This window comes from Acomys minous (assembly GCF_964271855.1).
Source record: "Acomys minous genome assembly, chromosome: 5".
NCBI classification, from domain to species: domain Eukaryota; kingdom Metazoa; phylum Chordata; class Mammalia; order Rodentia; family Muridae; genus Acomys; species Acomys minous.
The window spans coordinates 21,883,523-21,901,969 of NC_140494.1; the positions used below are offsets into that span (position 1 = coordinate 21,883,523).

The 18,447-nt window shown below is 44.3% G+C and overlaps 1 protein-coding gene across 1 annotated transcript in view; it reads right to left on the reverse strand.

Moving 5' to 3' along the window:
• The window catches only part of LOC311598725 (uncharacterized protein C10orf67, mitochondrial), a 153,250-nt gene that overhangs the window by 109,930 nt on the left and 24,873 nt on the right, over positions 1-18,447 (reverse strand). Inside the window, exon 2 of the mRNA XM_084784042.1 lies at positions 4,045-4,283. The gene's annotated coding sequence lies outside the window, so the exon portion shown is untranslated. The remainder of the gene's footprint in view (positions 1-4,044; positions 4,284-18,447) is intronic.

The window sequence follows — 18,447 nt, forward strand, 5'->3', positions numbered from 1 at the left end:
TTTTACTTGCCTGATGTAATTGTCATCTTGGAGGCTTACTGCCTCCATACAATCTAATCTAGGCCTAGGATGTTTTCAGCCTCTGAAACTTACTGCTGAATAAACTCCCCCTTTCTTGTTCTTTCTGAGCTATGGCTGGCTGGTTCGACTCAGCTGTTCTGCCTCAAACTCCTCTCCAAGCTGACTGATTCAAACAGATTTTCCTCAGGTTCTGACTGAATTTCTCTGCTTGGCCTCATACTAATTTTGGCAATCTGTCCTAATCTTCTGGCTCCTCATTCTCTGGCTTGTTCTGTCTTCACCTGTGTCTACCTTGTTCTCCAAGCTCTGCAAAACTGCCTCTTCTTCTTATTATCTGTGCTGCTCCCTTCAGTAACTTACCTTTCCCTTCTCTTCTCATGAGAGTTGGACATAGCCTACTCTGTCAAATCTTTCTCTGGTTCTCACTTTGTCTGCCTCTCAATTAGACATCCCTTTAAAAAAAAGGGGGGGGGGAGGGTGCTTCCTTCTACAAACTAACTTTGCCTTCATTGTTTGGGATTAAAAGTGTGTACCACCATGCCTTGACCTAAGCCTTTTCTTTACCTGAAACTTGTTCTATACCAGGCTGGCCTTGAACTCAGGGATCGGCTGGCCTCTGTCTTCTGGAATTAAAGGTGTGTGCAACCTCTGCCTATAGTGTCTGAACTCAAACAGGATCATGCAGACCTGGAAGTTATTTTGATGAGATCACTTGCCACAGCAGCCGTGGTCTGAGTTAAAATTCCTCTACAGGGCCCTAATATTATAGAAATGAAACAAATCGGATGGAGAAGTAGATGTCTAACTTTCTTTGACACTCTGACCTATGTATATATGCACCCTAATATTTGCCTCTCTGCTCTATCTTGTCTTTTAAAATGTTTAGAGCTTTCTCTTGTAAAAAGAAGCACATTTGAATCTATTGATATTTTTTCAGTTACCTCTTCATCTGATATATTAGAACCCATGTAGTGGATGTAAACATGTTTTTGTTTTGATCCCAAGTATGGGATGTAAATCAGAATTGTGTGAGGGTGTGTGGTGTTTTCCCACTAAAAACAGACTCATAGGAGAACAGGTGATGTTTGTCCACTGGAAGAGGAACCACTTCTTGCAGGGGGATGGGTTTTGTCAACTGATAAACATCCTAGTACAGACTCTGAGAGGGGAGATTATATATATATGAACCCAAAACAGGAGGTGGGCTTTTTTGGTCTTGGCTGTTCATCACTCCACTTCATCTTCCTTTGCCTGCAATCCTTAAAAACCCCTGCCCACCATAGCTGGGGTGCAGCTTCATCTGGCCTCATTCCCCGAGACTGTTGAGCTCACCCAGGAGCTTGAGTTACCAAGTAAACCTGCCTTTTTATACTTAAATCTGCCTTCGATTGGCTTATTTCATTGGCAGAGATAATCCATCACCCACTAATCACTGGGGTCCAAGTAAACCATTTCCTTCTTTAGGTTTTCTCTGGTCTTTTGGCAAAAGAAGTGGGTGCAGGTGTCCCAGGTGGTGATAAGTGTTATGAAAATAAAAATAAAGCAGGAAGCCTGCAGAGATGGGTCAGGGGTTAAGAGCACTGGCTGCTCTTCCAGAGAACCCATACAGGGGCTCTCAACTCCCATAACCCCAGTTCCGGGGGATCCAAGGTACATCATGCACAAGCATACATGCAAGCAAAACACCCATACATATAAAATAAAATAATGATAAAATTTTTAAATAGAATAAAGCAAGAAAGAGAAATGCAGAATGAAAGTGGGTTGCTGCTTGTGTCCTGGTAGTAAAATACCTGAGGAAAAAAATCAACGTAAAGGAGGGGAGTTTGATTTGGCTCTCAGCCAGTGTCTCATGACTCCACTGTTTGTAGGCACAGTGAGGCGCTCGCAGCAGAGAACCCGTGGTAAAGGTTTTCATCATATGGCGGCAGGAGGCAAAGACCAACACACAGTCTTTATTAAAACACCCCTACAATCCCTTTAAGCTGCCAATCCACCAGTGTTTATCCCACGGTGAGGTCCGCGCTCATGATTTCACATCTCACCCTTGCTGCACTGAGGAACAAATTAGTTTTGTTTTGTTTTGTTTTTTCTGGCTGCTAGGGGTAAAATATCTGGAGAAAGCAGATCCAGGAAGGAAGTGTCTGTACTGGCTCATGGTTTGAGGGCACACAGTCTATGACCGCATGGAAGATAGGAAGATGAGTAGGCCTAGAGAGGGCTGAATGCTAGTTCAGAGCTTACTGTCTCCCTTATTCTTTTGATTCTGTCTGGAATCCCAGCCAGAGGGCTGCTGCTGCCAGTACTCAGGGCAGGCCTTTTCCATCTCAGCTACAGCTCCCTGGAATCACACAAACAAGTCCAGAAGTATGTCTCCTGAGCGATTCCAAGTCCAGTCAGGTTGGCAAGGAAAATCAACCATCACAAGGACCACGCTTTCAGGACAAAAGCATGTTTAAGATCTAAACTTGTGGGGCTGTAGAGATGGCTCAGCAATTAAGAGCACTTGCTGCTCTTACTGAGGACCTGGGTTTGGTTCCCAGCACCTGAATGGCAGCTGGTAACTGTCTGTAACTCCAGTTACATAGTATCTAGTGTCTTCTTTTGGCCTCTCCCGCCACTACTCAGACATGATTCACAGATATACATGCCAGCAAAGCATCTTCATACATTAAAAAAAATCAAATTAAGCCAGGCATGGTGGCACACATCTTTAATCCCAGCACTCAGGAGGCAGAGGCAGAGTCCAGGACAGCCAAGGCTACATAGAGAAACCCTGTCTCGGAAAAAAAAAATCAAATTAAGTGAGAAACAAGATGCAAACTTGTGTTTAGCAACTATGCCCATAGAAGACTTTTCTAGAACAATGATTTCCTGTAGCTGAGAATGAAGTCTAACAAAAGGTAAACAGGTGATTTGAGAAACAGTGTCATGTTCATTTAAAGTACTATTAAAAGGACAAGAGCCGACTGTGAGGAAGGTGGAGGTATTCTGGGAGGTCACTTTACCCAGCACAGCGATGTCATACCGCTCAGCGTCACTGGGGTCAGTTGATCCCAGAGAACCCATCCTTCGTGAAGGTGGCTCTCTGTCTCTGGCTGACAGGCTGCAGTGGTCCCAGTGCACAGTCCTGATGATGCTTCTGAACTCTCTAAGGTGGACTTACTTACATGGGAAAACTGGGAGGCAGTTAGAAGAGAAATGACTCCTGCCTCATTCATAAATAAGTGAATTGCAAATACTTCCATGACTCCCCAATGGGCCGTGGGGAGGCCCACACTCTGCAAAGAACATGAGTTTTTGTGGGGATTTGGTCAGACCCACCAAGCAACACTTCGCCAGGTGAGTTCACCACTTTTTCCTAGGATATCCCACAGATCCCACATAAGAAGCTAGGAAAACCTCAGACCACCTGGCTCAGTGCTGTCTGAACAGGAAGTCCTGAGAACAGGGTAGCTAGCCCTTGTCACTAAATCTTTGTGAGAAATGAGCTGAGAGAGACCCACAGAATAGTTTTGGTAAAAATGATCAGGCATTTTGATTTTGCAAGCGAAAGAGCTCTCTTTTAGGAAAAAAAGAATAAAATCAAGTAGGTGTTGAGTGGCCCTCCTGTCCCTGACTTTCTGAATGCGGGCGGAATTCACCTGTGCTGCATTGGATGGCTTCGCTGCAGTCACATCTCTCCACGCCCGGCCTGCTTTCGTTCTTTGTTTCTTTTTTTTTTTTTTTCCCTTTATAATTCATTCAGTGTTCCTACTCAAACCTGCCAAGCTGCATTCAGGACAGCCGGCTAACTGATACACCTTGAGGTTTCTGAAAACAAAATAGCCGAACAGTGTATGTGAGCCAAAAGGGAGGAAGTGCAAATTGGCCGGGTCTCTGTGCTTCATTCAGAAACCTACTTAGTCGGAGCGATTTCCTGACTGTAAAGGTCAATTTGGTCCTTGCCCTATTGATCTGCCCAAAGACCATTCAAAGAGAGATTCTATTAAAAAAAAAAAAGATGCAGAGATAGATGCTTACTGATGAACAATGCAGTGGCAACTTCAATAAACTGCTTCTTCTTGGAGATCATCTACACCTCTGCCCCCCTGCAGCCAAGATGATGCTAACCACAGTTCTGTTTAAGTCTGGATGTAATTCTCGAGGCTTGGCACCTTTCAAGGTTGGTTCTTGAGCTCTGTGGTTCAGTTTGAACAGAAGGAAAGCATCAAAACGTCTTCTTCTGCGGGCGGGCTTTGGCACCTGGTTTATTTAGGATTCTTTTTAGGAAAAGGACATTGAACATTACAATTAATCAATAAGTAAATATATTAGCTCATGACCCTGAGATGGGAAGTTCTTCCAGAAAGTGGCTCCCGGCTTTCCACACTTCCAGGCCTTTGTTAAGATGCCTGCTCTGCTCCAGGCCTCAGCCACCATCAGTGTCCAGGAGGAGGAAGGGAGTTACTTCTAGACATGCTCTCAAAAGAGTGCAGAAGAGGAGAAATACCCTCTTACACACACACACACACACACACACACACACACACACACACACACACACACCAAAAAACCCACCACTACCACCACCAACAACAACAACCACATTAGCTTCCCTGAGTCTGGGAGTCTTCATTTTTCAAAGCTTTCCATATCACATAGAATTTTGTTAAATAAATTTGTTAAATGTTTCTTTAAAAAAAAAAAGAAAAGAAAAAGAGCTGGGCAGTGGTGGCACACACCTTTTATCCTAGCACGGTGAAAGCAGAAGCAGGCAGGTCTCTGAGTTCAAAGCCAGCCTGGTATACAGAGTTGAGTTCTAGCGCAGCCAGAGATACACAGAGAAACCCTACATTGAAAACAAAAACAAAACAAAATAAGAGGAAAAGGGGTTATTTTATGTTTTAATTATGTATACACATTTGCACTTGACTCAAGGTGTCTGAGGAGACCGGAAGAGGGCATCAGATCCCCTGGACCTGGAGTTACAGGGCAAGTGGTGGTTCACCTGCCATTGTCCCCCAAACATTTATTTAGTGCAAGCATTAACCACTGAACTCCCTCCAGTCCTGTGAAAAGTTTCCTTTCCTTTATCCATCTGTCCTTTGGGATGGGGGTCCAGCCATGACCTGTGCGAAGGGTGAGGAAACGATATTACTTTCTTTCCTCTACATTCTTTTGAATTGATTTCTTCATCCTTTCTGATTAAAGCCTGGACATACTACACTAACTGAAAGAATTCAGACTGAGAATAAAACCCAGTTTATGAGTCTATGTGCATGAACTATCCAGACTAGGCAAACACATAAAAGGAGGAGGAGGAAGAAGAAAAGGAGGAGGAGGAAGAGGAGGAAGAAAAAGTAAAGGATAAGAAGGGGAGGGATAGGAGGGATGAGTAATGTTTTTTTAGGGGCTGGAAGAAGTCAAGGTTACACAGGACACTTCTTTTGAGGATGATAAGATGTGCTGGAATTTGACAGGGGCGATGGCTGCACTTTGTGGATATGCTCAGATTCCTAGAGTGTTGTCCTAGTTTGCCTTCTGTGGCTGTGATGAGCACTATGACCTAAAGCAGTGTGGGGAGAGATGTTGTCTTATACTCCAGGTCCTACGTCATCATTGAGGGAAGTCAGGGCAGGAACTCAGGTGGAGAAATGCTGCTTTCTGCTTTGCTCTCTGGACTGCCCATGGCTTGTGTTTAGCTAGCTTTGTTATTGGGTCCAGACCTACCTGCTAGGGATGACCCTACCCACAGTGGACTGTGCCCTCCCACACCAACTAGCAAACAATACAATGACCCACAGACATGCCCATGGGCCAGCCTGACTTAGGCAATTCTTCAAGAAAGTTATCCTCTTCACAGGTGATGGAAGTAACCTGGAGTGGTGGCACATGCCTGTAATCCCAGCACTCGGGAGGCAGAGGCAGGTGGATTGATGTGAGTTCGAGGCCATCCTGGTCTACAAAGTGAATCAAGGATGGCCAAGGCTACACAGAGAAGCCCTGTCTTGAACAATAACAAAAGCAAAAAAACAAAAAACAAACGACAACAACAACAGAAACCCAAAAAACAGGCAAATCTAGTTTATGTCAGGTTGGCAATTAAAACTAACCACTGAAGATGTAGATTTTAAAGGGCTGAATATTATGGCATGTCACACACATGCACACAGACACACAAGCTTTTTTTCTCTTGGTGGTTGCTGGGGCTGGACTCTAGCGCTTCATGCTAGGCAAATATTTGACCAAGGAGCTGTTTCCTCAGCCCTGAATTATATTTGAGTTTATAAGAACTGAGAACATGAGTATGGGGGATCCTCAAAAACAAAACAAAACAAAACAAAAAACAAACAAAAAAATTGAAAGTGAGGACAGACTAGATGGTTTAATAGATAAAGGCACTGAGACCACACCTGATGATCTAAGTTGGATTCCTCAAAAACCAAAATGCCACACCTTGTCCCTTCATCTTTACACACACACAATAACTGTGTAAATGTAAAATCAAAACAAAACGAATCATCATCAACAAAGCTCTGAATGTAAGGCTGCTGTGAGACTCATCTGTGCCACCCTTGGGTATGCACATGAAGAACTCCCAACTCAACACTCCACGACACATGCACTATTTGTAATAGCCAGGGAGTGTACCCAGCCTAGATGTCCACCCACAGATGAATAAAGGAAAGGAAATGTAATATGGAATGGGATTCTCAGTATGCATAAAGAAAACTGAATTCCAGACACTCACAGGACAAGTGGTGCAATTGGAAATCATTACGCTAAGAAAACTAAGTCATACTCAGAAAGATACTTTGACAGTGAGCCAATTCAAGTCAGATTAAAGCATAAAGACAGGTTTATTAGATGCAGCTCTTGGGCAGGTTCACTGTCGCCATGGGGAGGGAGACAGAGAGGAAGGGGGAGAGAAAGAGAGAAAGAACACAGGGAGAGAGAGAGAGAGAGAGAGAGAGAGAGAGAGAGAGAGAGAGAGAGAGAGAGAGAGAGAGAGAGAACATAGAGAGGGAAGTGAAATTAAAATGTCTGGATTATATAAGGAAGCCCAACTCTTGGGATGGAAAGTTCAGAGCATAGGGCAGGGTATGCCAACCATGCCCTGCAACAGGAAGGGACTGAGGGATTCTGGGAGAACCTGGAGGCCAGGTCCACTTCGGTATGTTAAAGGGCACCTCATCCCCTTCTCTGAAACCCAACACAAACAGCTAATGCTGACTTTGCTGGGCAGAACCTGGATTTTCTGGGTTTGTGTTTATGTGGATACTTGTAGGTCCTGGAAGTAGAAAGGAGGTCATCGGGATGGGAGAAAGAGATCTTAAGGGAGATGGGAAATAAACATGTTAACTGAATACAAGCTGTAAGGAAGCAGGCGGGGGACTGAGGGAGGAGAGGGAACCAGCTGGGGGAGAGAAAAGGCGTGAGAAAGTGTGGGGGATGAAGGAGAACAGTATACTGCCACATGTATGTGGAGATGCTCTAATGAAACTCATGCTGTGTGCTAACCTAAGATAGAGAATAAAGTATACAGCATGGACAGAAATGCTCACATGACAGTGGATTAACCCTGCCTTATGCCTGCTACACAGAAAGGGGAAGACAAAGAAGCCTAATTGCTAGTCTCGCATTCTTCTCCCAGCATCCATAGCTTGCATGTACCCTTATTCCCACTCTCAGCCCATCAGAACGTGCTACAGTTATTCACCTTTTTGTTACTAAGTCATGAGCTCCTTGCTAATGGCCAGTATAATGTCTTCCCATGTAGGGTAATCGATAGATGCTTATGAAATAGATGGCCGAGGCAAAAACCATACAGAGCCTGTTCTGGTGGACAGTCAACACTCTCGCAACCAGCAACGTATTGTGCGTGTGAAGTCATGCCTTCTGCTGCAACCTCCCCAACAGAGATAACACTGAGTCAGTCACTCACAGCTTTCCAGGAGTTTGTTTTATTAGCTCCTCCAGACCCAAGAATAAGAGGTAGCCTGCCCTTCCCAGAGATAGGTTAGTCTGGGGCTGTTAACCAGACCCAAGTCCATCTTCTTTCTGCTTAAGAGCCAGTTCTTGGGAGACCTGATGGAAAGAAAGTCCAGTTTATTGGAGGGCTGGCAACCTGAGAAGGTGGGGAGGGAGATGCTGTCCCACTCAAAAGGCCACCTTAGGGAACTCAGGTGTGGAGAAATGCTTTTATAGGGAGAGATAGAGGAAAGTGGGCAGGAAGTGGGTGCTGATAGAGGTGGGGGCACATATCTCCTCAACTTTGCTTTTCTCTTTCCTCTGACTACAGCATATTGACCTTGACCACCAGGCATTAATTCCTGTAATTCTTTAATTAAACATCATAGTAACGGATACACTTTGTATAGATACATAGATTTATAAAACAAGGAGAAGCCTTACACATTCTGGCATTACCTAAGGATCACCTTGGATCCTGCTACGTAAAACTAAAGAAATATTATTTAGCAGTTAACATCGTACTCATTTAAGCCTCCTTTTAGAATTTAGAGTGCTTAGGGCTGGGGGTGAGGTTATAGTGTAGTCCAGTGACATAGTGCTTCCCTAGCACACCCAAAACTCAAGGTTCACCCCACACAGACAAGAAAGAACGAATGCCTGGCTTACAGATGGAGTCAAAAGAGCTTTCAAAATGGTGGTCATTGTTTAGGGCCAATGTGCATGACAAGCTCAAAGTATGTTCTTCTGGGGGACTTCCAAAGATTTATGAAATAACAGTGCTCTATCTAACTATTACCCTGAAAGCACACCACAGGTACTATACACCCACAAGCCACTCACACAAACACAGCTGCTTCCTCAGGGGTGACTCTCCTCTCCCTCCTACCTCTCCCTCCTACCTCTCCCTCCCTCTCCCTCCCTCTCCCCTTCCCTCCTTCAGTCCCTCCATATCTCTCTCTCTCTCTCTCTCTCTCTCTCTCTCTCTCTCTCTCTCTCTCTCTCTCTCTCCATTTTCCTTCTCTCTTTATGTGTGCATTTTATTGTCTCTTTCTCCTCCCGTCCGTTTCCCTCTGTCTGGTGACTTCCCTGGCTCCTTTCCTCGGAACCTGGGAAACTGCTCCCAATAACCTTGATTTTATATTTTAATTTGGCTCGAATTGGCTCATTTCATTGGCAGAGAATACCTGTCAGTAACTTATAAGAAGATAATATTAAACAAACTGTGGTCTTTAGTTGAGTGTGGCAGTGTATGTTTAACTCTAGCACGCAGGCTGGGAGATTTTGAGTTTGAGACTAGCTAGGGCCACGTGGTGAGAAAACGTTGCCTCTGATTTTGATCTGAATGGAGACTGACACATACCTTGCAAGGAAAACTGCACAGTTCCATAGCAACAAGGCAACAAAGGACAGTAGATGTAGAAAAGGAGAGTGAAAGTCCCTTTTGGGAGAGTGTGTTTACTGTGATTCATCCTTAGTTGTTCTCAATCCATGAAGGTCAAGTGACCAGTGGGGGAAAGTGATGAGTCTGTTATTGGAGCTTTACAATAATACAGGAAAGCTCCTAGAACCTTCCAGAATGTATGTGTATACCAAACTTTTATACCTCAGTCTGCTCTATCTCACCTTACCTGGGATAGATAATCGGCTTCAAATGCATCCATGGTACACGCTTTGTGCTTCTTCCCTCCAGAAACAAACACGTCATAATGACAGGTCTCTCTTCTGCTATTAGTCAGAAAACCTTTGACCTCTTTTTCACAAAACCCTCCCATGGCTCATTGTTTCTTACTGCAAGAACGCATTGCACGTTCTCAGAAGTGTCTCACCAGCTTGCTCACTCCTTATGTGTACAGAGAGAAGCAGAGGAATTGGAATACTGATTCAATATGGAGCATTTCCAAAGGAATCTTGGAATGTGGATATTACAACAAGAAAAAAAAAGTCTGGACTTGATTTGAAGTTAACATGTCACACAGAGCTGCTGTAACAGCCCTGGCATATTCCGTTCAACAGGCTCTCAAGACCCAACAAGTCATCTGGTGACTCAGGCAATTCCTAAGTGGAGACAAAATGCTCTGTTCGGCTTGTGTTTCTGAAGCTGTTACTGGGTGGAGCCCTTTCAATCAGCAAAGCAAAACAAGCTTGTAGCATTCCAGAAGGATTCTCTAATCTGAATGTGAAGGATGCAAGTTGCAACCCATGGACAAATCACCAGTGAACATGACAGGATTGCGATGTGCCAATGAGGGAAAAAAATAATGTTGACAAAATGGCACAGAATTTTATTAATTATTTACACCTGATAACATCAGATTATCAAAATATTTCAGAATTTCAGCAGTTTGTGTCAATGGAATGTATGCCATGGGCAATCTGCTTAAATAGACTGTGCACTGTTACAATAATTAACCAAATGATAGCCTATGGCTTGTGACCTGATACATTAAAGGCTGGGAACTCATAATATTCTGAAAAAGTTTATTTATTTGTTTGTTTGTGTTAGTTGTTTAGTGTGTGTGTTGGGGGGTGGTCTGGTCAGAGAACAACTTATGTTTTCTGTTTGTTTGTTTGTTTGCTTGCTTGTTTTTGTTTTGTTTGGTTGTCCCAGACAGGTTTTCTCTGTGTAGCTTTGCCTGTCCCTAGCTTTGTAGACCAGGCTGGCCTTGAACTCACAGAGATTTGTCTGCCTCTGCCTCCTGAATGTTGGGACAACTTGTGTTATTACAGCAAGGAGTCAAAGCCAGTGCCCCAGGGAGTCAGGCTCAGCCACTCCACGATAAGCCAACTATAGGAGGCAAATTAACAGGGAAAAGCGGAAAAGGAAAGTATATTCAAGGTAGGCCATACTGGGAAGAGAAACAATGAGATCTAGGGACTCCCACACAGTCTCTCTTGGGGGATTCTGACTTGAGGGTGGAGTTTAAACTTGAAAGCAAGATCATGTCTAACCAAACAACACTGTCTCAGATCCAAGTCTGTCCTGCAAGGTCACCTAACAAGCTGCTTCTTCTGTGGCTGCCCACAGGGCACAGGCAGACTCAGCAACAGACTCAGGGGAAATCTTAACATTCTTTCCTTCAGGAAGCACATAGTCAAAGAGGCACATGCCTCTCTACACTGCCCCTGTCACCCCATCTCTCTCTCTCTCTCTCTCTCTCTCTCTCTCTCTCTCTCTCTCTCTCTCTCTCTCTCTCTCTTCTCTCTCTCTCATACACACACACACACACACACACACACACACACACACACAAACATCTGGTGTTCTCAATTGCCTGATGGGCACACCCCCAAGCTCCCCCAAAGTTCAGGACACCACCATTAAAGAACCTTCTCCTCTTGTGCTACTGAAGGATTGAAGCCAAGTGTTACCTTTCCTGCACACCAGGGAAAGGCTTTCGTTGGTGCCTAAAGGAGACAGACACGGGCACTTCTCATCCCTCCACACATAAGCCCACCTGGGCATCCCTTAGCCTGAGGCTCTGTTCTAAGGCTGAAAATGTAATCCACCAACAAGCATGCTTTCCCAGAATGCCCATCTGCAAAAACAAAGGGTGACTCTGCTTGTACCCTTTCCTGCTCTCCATACCTGATTTCTGGACCAGGTTAGGCTGGCACCCATAGAAGGCAGCAGAGGGTGTATCCAGCCAGCCTGGCTTGTAACTCCCATTCTCACACTCCAGATAAGATGGAGACCACTTGACATGGCTCATGTCCCCTCCAAGCCCATCCCTACGCCACCAGCTGAGTCGCAGGCCCTGTGGCCCTTGATTGTGCCCAGGGACACAAGCTTCTCTAAAGAATGTGCTCAGCTTCTACCAGCTGGGGCCCCAGCACTGAACTCAGGTTGGCACATTTGACACAAACACCTCTACCCACTGAGCTGTCTCACCAGCGCTCACAACATTTTTAATTATTCCCCTAATTTTTTTTATCCACTTTCCACTAATAGATACAATCACACTGGCAATCACAGATGGGATTTCTGAAAATTGAGGGTTAAAAAATTTCATAAACGTTGACAATGGCTGTCCTTTTGAAATCTGAAATACTTGACATAGCAAATGTTCTGGATTTTGCTGGGCAGGCATGTTGGCGCACCTCTTTAATCTCAGCACTCAGGAGGTAAAGGCAGGTGGATCTCTGTGAGTTCGAGGCCAGCCTGGTCTACAAATCGAGTTCAGAATAGCCAGCCAGGACTACAAGAGAAACCCTATTTGAAAACAACAATAAAAACAAAACAACAAAGTTCTGGATTTCAGCTTTGTAGTCTGGGAAGATTTGCATATCTAGAGAGCCCTCAGAGATGGGAGTCAAGTCTACACATGAAATTCATTTCCTCTTGGTAACCTGCTGTCCTTCCTCTGAGTGCCACCAGGTCTTCCCCTCCAGGGGACATGGTCAAAGGTGAGGCACCAGAGTATGTGAGAAAGTCATATCCCACTCTCCACTCTACTGTGGAGAGTGTTCTGTCCATTGGCTAGATCTGGGTAGGGGTTTAAGGTTTACCGCCTGTATTGTCCTTGGCTGGTGCCTTAGTTTGAGTGGGACCCCTGAGCCCAAATCTGCCTATCATAATGTTCGACTTGTATGAACATATACAGGGGGAGGTAATCTCCCTCAGGAACAGTCATAGGGGAGGGGAATAAGGGGAAAATGGGAGGGAGGGAAGAATAGGAGGATACAAGGGATGGGATAACCATTGAGATATAACAAGAATAAATTAATAAAGGGAAAAAAAAGAAATTCATTTCCGTTTCATCACCTCAGGCACAGAGCCTGCAGGTAACTTTGAGCAACATTTTCAGTGGGCTTGTGTTTTGACTGTGAGCCACCTCACTAGGTCAGGTGTGGAATTTCCCACTTGTGGTGTCCTGTTCCTCAGGAAGTGTCAGGTTTTGGGAGCTTTTCAGATTTCAGGTCTTAAGAATGTTCAGACTGCACTCAATCCTCTTTGCTCAGTTCTTTGGTGATTAATTTCCTGGTTCTGGAAGCTCCTGGATTAAAGTGAATTCTTGAACAGCATTGATTACACTGTAAAGAAAAAGAGGCTGAGAGAAAATGATCCCCACCACAGGATATTGCACGTGTAAACTGAAGCCCTGGATGGATTCTTAATGACTGAGCAGGGCTTGCCTACCGTTTTGAAGTCATTCCTCTGCCATTTTTAATTAGAAAATTTAGACAATTGCAAAAAGGCTAAAGAGTAGCAAATGAACACACATATTTTTTCACTTCAATTCAAAGCTTTTTAATGCTTTGTCATATTTGGTAAACTTGCCTATGCACATATTCAAGCATGGACACATAGACGGTATAAACATGGCTGGAAATGTATTTCTTTTATTGTTTTCCAACCTATATTTTGAAAAAAAATCAGCTGGCTATTCACACACATGTGCACAGACAAATAGAATACAGATCATCTAAAACCAAAACAATTCATTTTACACCCACAACACCATCACTTCCATTAATCATACAATATTGACTTATGAGTAGTCTATACTGGATTTTCTTAATTGTTCTAAAAATGTCTTATACACACACTTTATTTTTCCTAATCTGTTTCAATCCAGGTTTGTTTCTTACTTGATTATTTCTCTTTAGAGCTTAATTCACATACAATAACCTGCTTTAAAAATATTTCTATGAAGTTCAGGTGTAGTGGCACACACCTTAGCTCCCAGCACTGGGGAGACAGAGGCAGATGGGTATCTGTGGGTGAGTTCCAGGCCAGCCTGGGGCAGTCTACATAGTGACTTCCAGGATGATTTGGGCCGGTCAATATAGTGAGTTCCAGGATAGTCTGGGCTATGTAGAGAGATCATGTCTCAAAACTAAAACAAGCATTTATGAGCTGGGCATGGTTATGCACACCTGCAATCCATAACTGTAGTTTGAGGCCAGCCTAGTTTACATAGACAGTTCCAGGCCAGTGACACACATATGCCTTTCTCTGATAGACAGTTAGAATTAAAAATATTCAGAATAATGAACAGCATATTTCTGCTACATTTGTCTCTTTGGGAGATTTTGCTTTCATGAAGACGGGGGATTTTTCAGCCTTCATAATCCTCGCTTTTGTAACAGTAAACACTTGTGTATATGTTTGTACAGCTTATCACCTGTACCCTAGCAAGTCTCCAAAGTTATTGAGAAGCCACAGGGTCAAAATAAATACCAAGTGAACAACCCTACAAAGAAAGGAACATGCTAGTCACAGCACTGCAATTATTAAATACATTCTTTTCATTATTAAAATGGTTACCAGCTTTTGAGTTACAGGCCTTCATAATTGTCTTGGTCTGTTTGGGTTGCTATAACAAAATACTCTAGACTGAGTAGCTTATAAACAACAGAAATGTATTGTCACAGTATTGCAGGCTAGGGAGTCTTAGGCCTCCATCCATGCCTGGGAGGAGGACCAGTTTCTTGGTTTATAGTAGCTATCTTCTCACTCTGTCTTCATGTGATCAAAGAGGCAACGAAAGACATTATTTTAAAAGGTTTCAATAAAGAAAAAGACAGGAAAAAAATGTGTCTTTTTTTCTCCCCTCTCATACTCAATATGGAATATTCCTGTAACCAGAGTGTGTGGAGTTTTCTCCCACTGCTGGCTGTGTCCTACAATCCAGCTGAATTTTGACGTTACTTGGCGAGATTGTCAGACCCACAGGCTGTCAGACCCGCTTTAGATGACAACCACTTAGGCCTCTGAGCTAATGGACAAGGATAGCCTCTAAATTGTTCCCAGCTCCCCCCCCCCCCCCCCCCCCCCGCCTCAGGTTTGGTTAAGTTGCTGCAGTGGCTCATGGGATTGAAGGAATGCTTTGCTTCTGTATGAAGATAAGCGCCGTGCGTCATCTGCCCTCCCTGGGTGCACCACCCTCCCAGCTCCTCCACGTGTTCTGCAACCTGGATGCTCCCCCAGTATCACCATCCTTATGACAGCTATTCTTCATTCCAACTCCCCCCAGCCTTTGACCTTTAGCCTTGTCCAACTTGGCCTTTCCAAGGATCACCCCTTTCCGGAGACTATTGGGGAGCACCCACCAAGCCATCTCTTCAGATAAGCTCCGGGGATCACAGTCAGACAAGGCCTCAGAACCGGAGAGGGGACCCTGTCAAAGGCTAGGCCCCACTGCCTGAGCTGGGCTCATCTATCCTAAAACAGTGTCACCAGCCAGGGGTAGGGTTTCAAAACACAAGCCTGTAGGGAACATTCCAGATTTAAGCCATAACATCCAGCAACCCTGTAGGGATTTAAAAAAAAAATGCTACAATGGGAACCAGCGAGAAATATCAAGTACACCTCATACCATAGTCACTGATTCCGTTCATGAGGCTCTGTTCTCATGACATAATCACCTGGCACCATTCCTTAATACTCTTAGTGTGGGTCTTAGCATTTCAACACACAAATTTGGAGGGAGAGAAAAGTAAGCATTCAGTTATAATTAAACCTGTATAGCCAGCTCAATTCTCAATGATATCTCTTAAATCCTCCCTTCCCTTCCTCCTTCCCAGCTCCTCCCCTCCTCTCTCCATGCACATGTTGTGCATATCTGTACACACATGTTGGCAGGCCCTAGGTGGATGCTACCTGTCTTTCCCACATCACTCTCCATCTTTAGTTTTTGAGACAGGGCCTCTCACTAGCCCTGAAATTCATCCATATAGTCAGGCTGGCCAGCCTAGAATTCAGGTATCAGTCTATCTCCATCCCTTCCCTTCCCTTTCTAAAGCTGGGGTTCTAGGCATGTGCCCTGATGTCTGGCTTGTTGGGAAGGCTCTATGGGTCTGAACTCAGGCCCTTGGGCTTGCATTTCCTCTAAGTTTTATAGGGTTACCAGTGAAGCTGAGCTACAGCTGGAGAAATGATATTCTTTAGTTCCTAATTATTTGGTCTTAAACATCAATAAAAATGGGCCCCTGTCAGCAACACTGTCATCTTCTCAAGCCATATCGACTGACTTGCCACCAATGTTGCTGCTTGTCTATCACCACTATTGGACTGACCTTAAACTTTACTTTGAGGCTTGGAAGCTCATCATTTGCAGGGTAAGATCAATCGTTGATCTATATAAGTGGAAATGGCTGTGAAACTGAAAGAAATTTCAAGAGAACTATTGATTACATTCTCTTTGAACGCAAAGCTCTCTCCGGAAAGTTCAAATTGTTTTCTTTTTCTTTCCTTCCTTCCTTTCTCCCTCCCTTCTTCCCCTCCTCATCTCCTCTGTCTCTATATATAAATATATAGGTAGCTATATATAAGTTGTACCCATGACCAGTGTGATTTTCCACATATACATATAAACTACAGTGGTCACGTGCAGCTTCACCCCTTCTCCCGCCACACTTACAGAGCCTTCCCAGTCTCTAGACTACTTCCAAGGTGCTATTTTGTTTGTATTTTTTTTACCTCCCACTGTGAGAGACTATACACTACTTACCTTTCTCTGTGTGGCTTCACTTCCCAAAGCATTCTCCAGTCATCTATTGCGGCAAATACTGAAGAACACTCCATTATATATGCAGGCTTTGTGTGTGGTGTTTATGTGTGATGCGTACATGTGAGTGTGCAAATATGTGTGCACGCAGAGGCTAGAGGAGAGCTTTGGAGGTCTCCCTCTGTGTCCTCTGCAGAGTCTCTTGCTGTGTGTATATTATTTATCCATCCCATCTGTTGATGGGCGCCTAAGCCTACATCCCTGCTGTGAATGAACATGGGTGTGCAAGCGTCTCCTCGGTGAGTTGCTATGGATATAGATGCAGGCATAGGCGAGTTGGATCATATGGGAGAACTATTTTTAAAGTCTACCCTACTTTTCATTGTTCTTTGCAAAGGGCTTTCCTATGGTCTGTGAACAAAAGTTCACAGAAAGGAGTTGTAAGACCACAGAAACATCCGGAAGGCACTTAGCTGATTGGAGCTTCAGTGACCATGGAAAGTTTGGGATGCTGAATAGCCAAAGCTTAGTTATCTCTGGCTCCTTTCACACTGCCCTCTTCTGTACCAGCCCTAATGTCTCCAGGGCCATTAGGTGACTCTTTTGCAGTGTACAGCAAAGCACTACTTTCCAACCAACCAAAAGCTAAGAATGACATCTGTGGCCTCGAGCAGAGGCTCCCCACTTTGCTTTTCATCTGCCTCTTCCTAATGTTTCCACTAATATAGTGGAAACGCAGTTTATTTGTTTGTTTGGTTTGGTTTTTTGAGAAAGGGTTTCTCTGTGTAGCTATGGCTATCCTGAACTCACTTTGTAGACCAGGCTGTCCTGGAACTCACAGCAATCTGCCTGCCTCTGCCTCTTGAGTGCTGGGATTAAAGGTATGTGCCACCACACCCAGCTTGAAAAGCATTTTGTTTTATGACTTTCTTTGTTCCATTACTATAAAAGTTTCCTGAAAAAGCTTCCACACTGGACTGTGGTCTTTGAGGTAAGCTACATCTGCATTCCCAGGCTATGCTCAATCACAGTTGGCTCCAGAATAAATTATCCCCTCTGAGATGAGATCTGTGTTTTTGCATGGAGAGTTCTTTGGGGTAAATCATTCCATGGTCAGAACATAGGATGTTGAACTTAAATCCTTTCTGTACAGTAGCAAAGTCAGGAACCATCCTGCAGGTGTAAACGTGAGTCTTTTGAACTCACGTTCTCAATAGCAGGAGGATTTACAAAGCCTCTTGGAGCTTTCCTCACAGGGCTAGTTTTTTCTGGTGTTTAGGCTTCAACTTGCTTTCCAACCTCTCAACCCTTCGTAGGAGAAAGAAGGTTAGAGGGGAGAGGGGATCCCCTTCACCTCTCCTTTTTAGGCTCAATTGAGTGATTTTGGGCTATACCAGTCTCCATCAACAGCAGACATAGCCAGCAGTCTCCTCCAAGCCGCAGCCCTGAAGCTTTTTTTCTCTCCATCTGTCTGCTCTAAGCCGAGATGCCATCCATCTCTGGGCTCTTCAAGCTGCTACATGCCACAGGCCAACGCCACACACCACACCACGCTCTCTCTGCACTTGTATGCATATCCTCAGAGCCCTAGACTACACCCATCACTGTGCTGTTTGCCACGCCCCTCATGAGACAGTTAACAGATGTGGACAAGCTAAAGCTCAAACTAAAACCCCATACGTGGGATTAGAACAAAAACATACTTACATAACACAACTGAGTTTGCAAAGAAACCAAAACTTCCATTACAGTGCACTTGTAGCTCTCCTTTAAACCTTCTCCAAGCTTTGCGTGTTCTTTTAGATGAGAAACGCAGAATTAAATATAGCATGTGAAAGGATATAGCTAGTGCTAAAGTTTAGGGGCCAATCGCCTCAGGCTTCTTCCTTCTGATGCTCTAAGCTCTATTGATAATTTTCACAGCTTAACAGACTTGTCAAACCACAACGAAGATACCAAGTCACAGTCAAGTTTCTTGCTGGCGGTCGCTCCACATTAGTAGAACAAAAGGCCTCCAAGC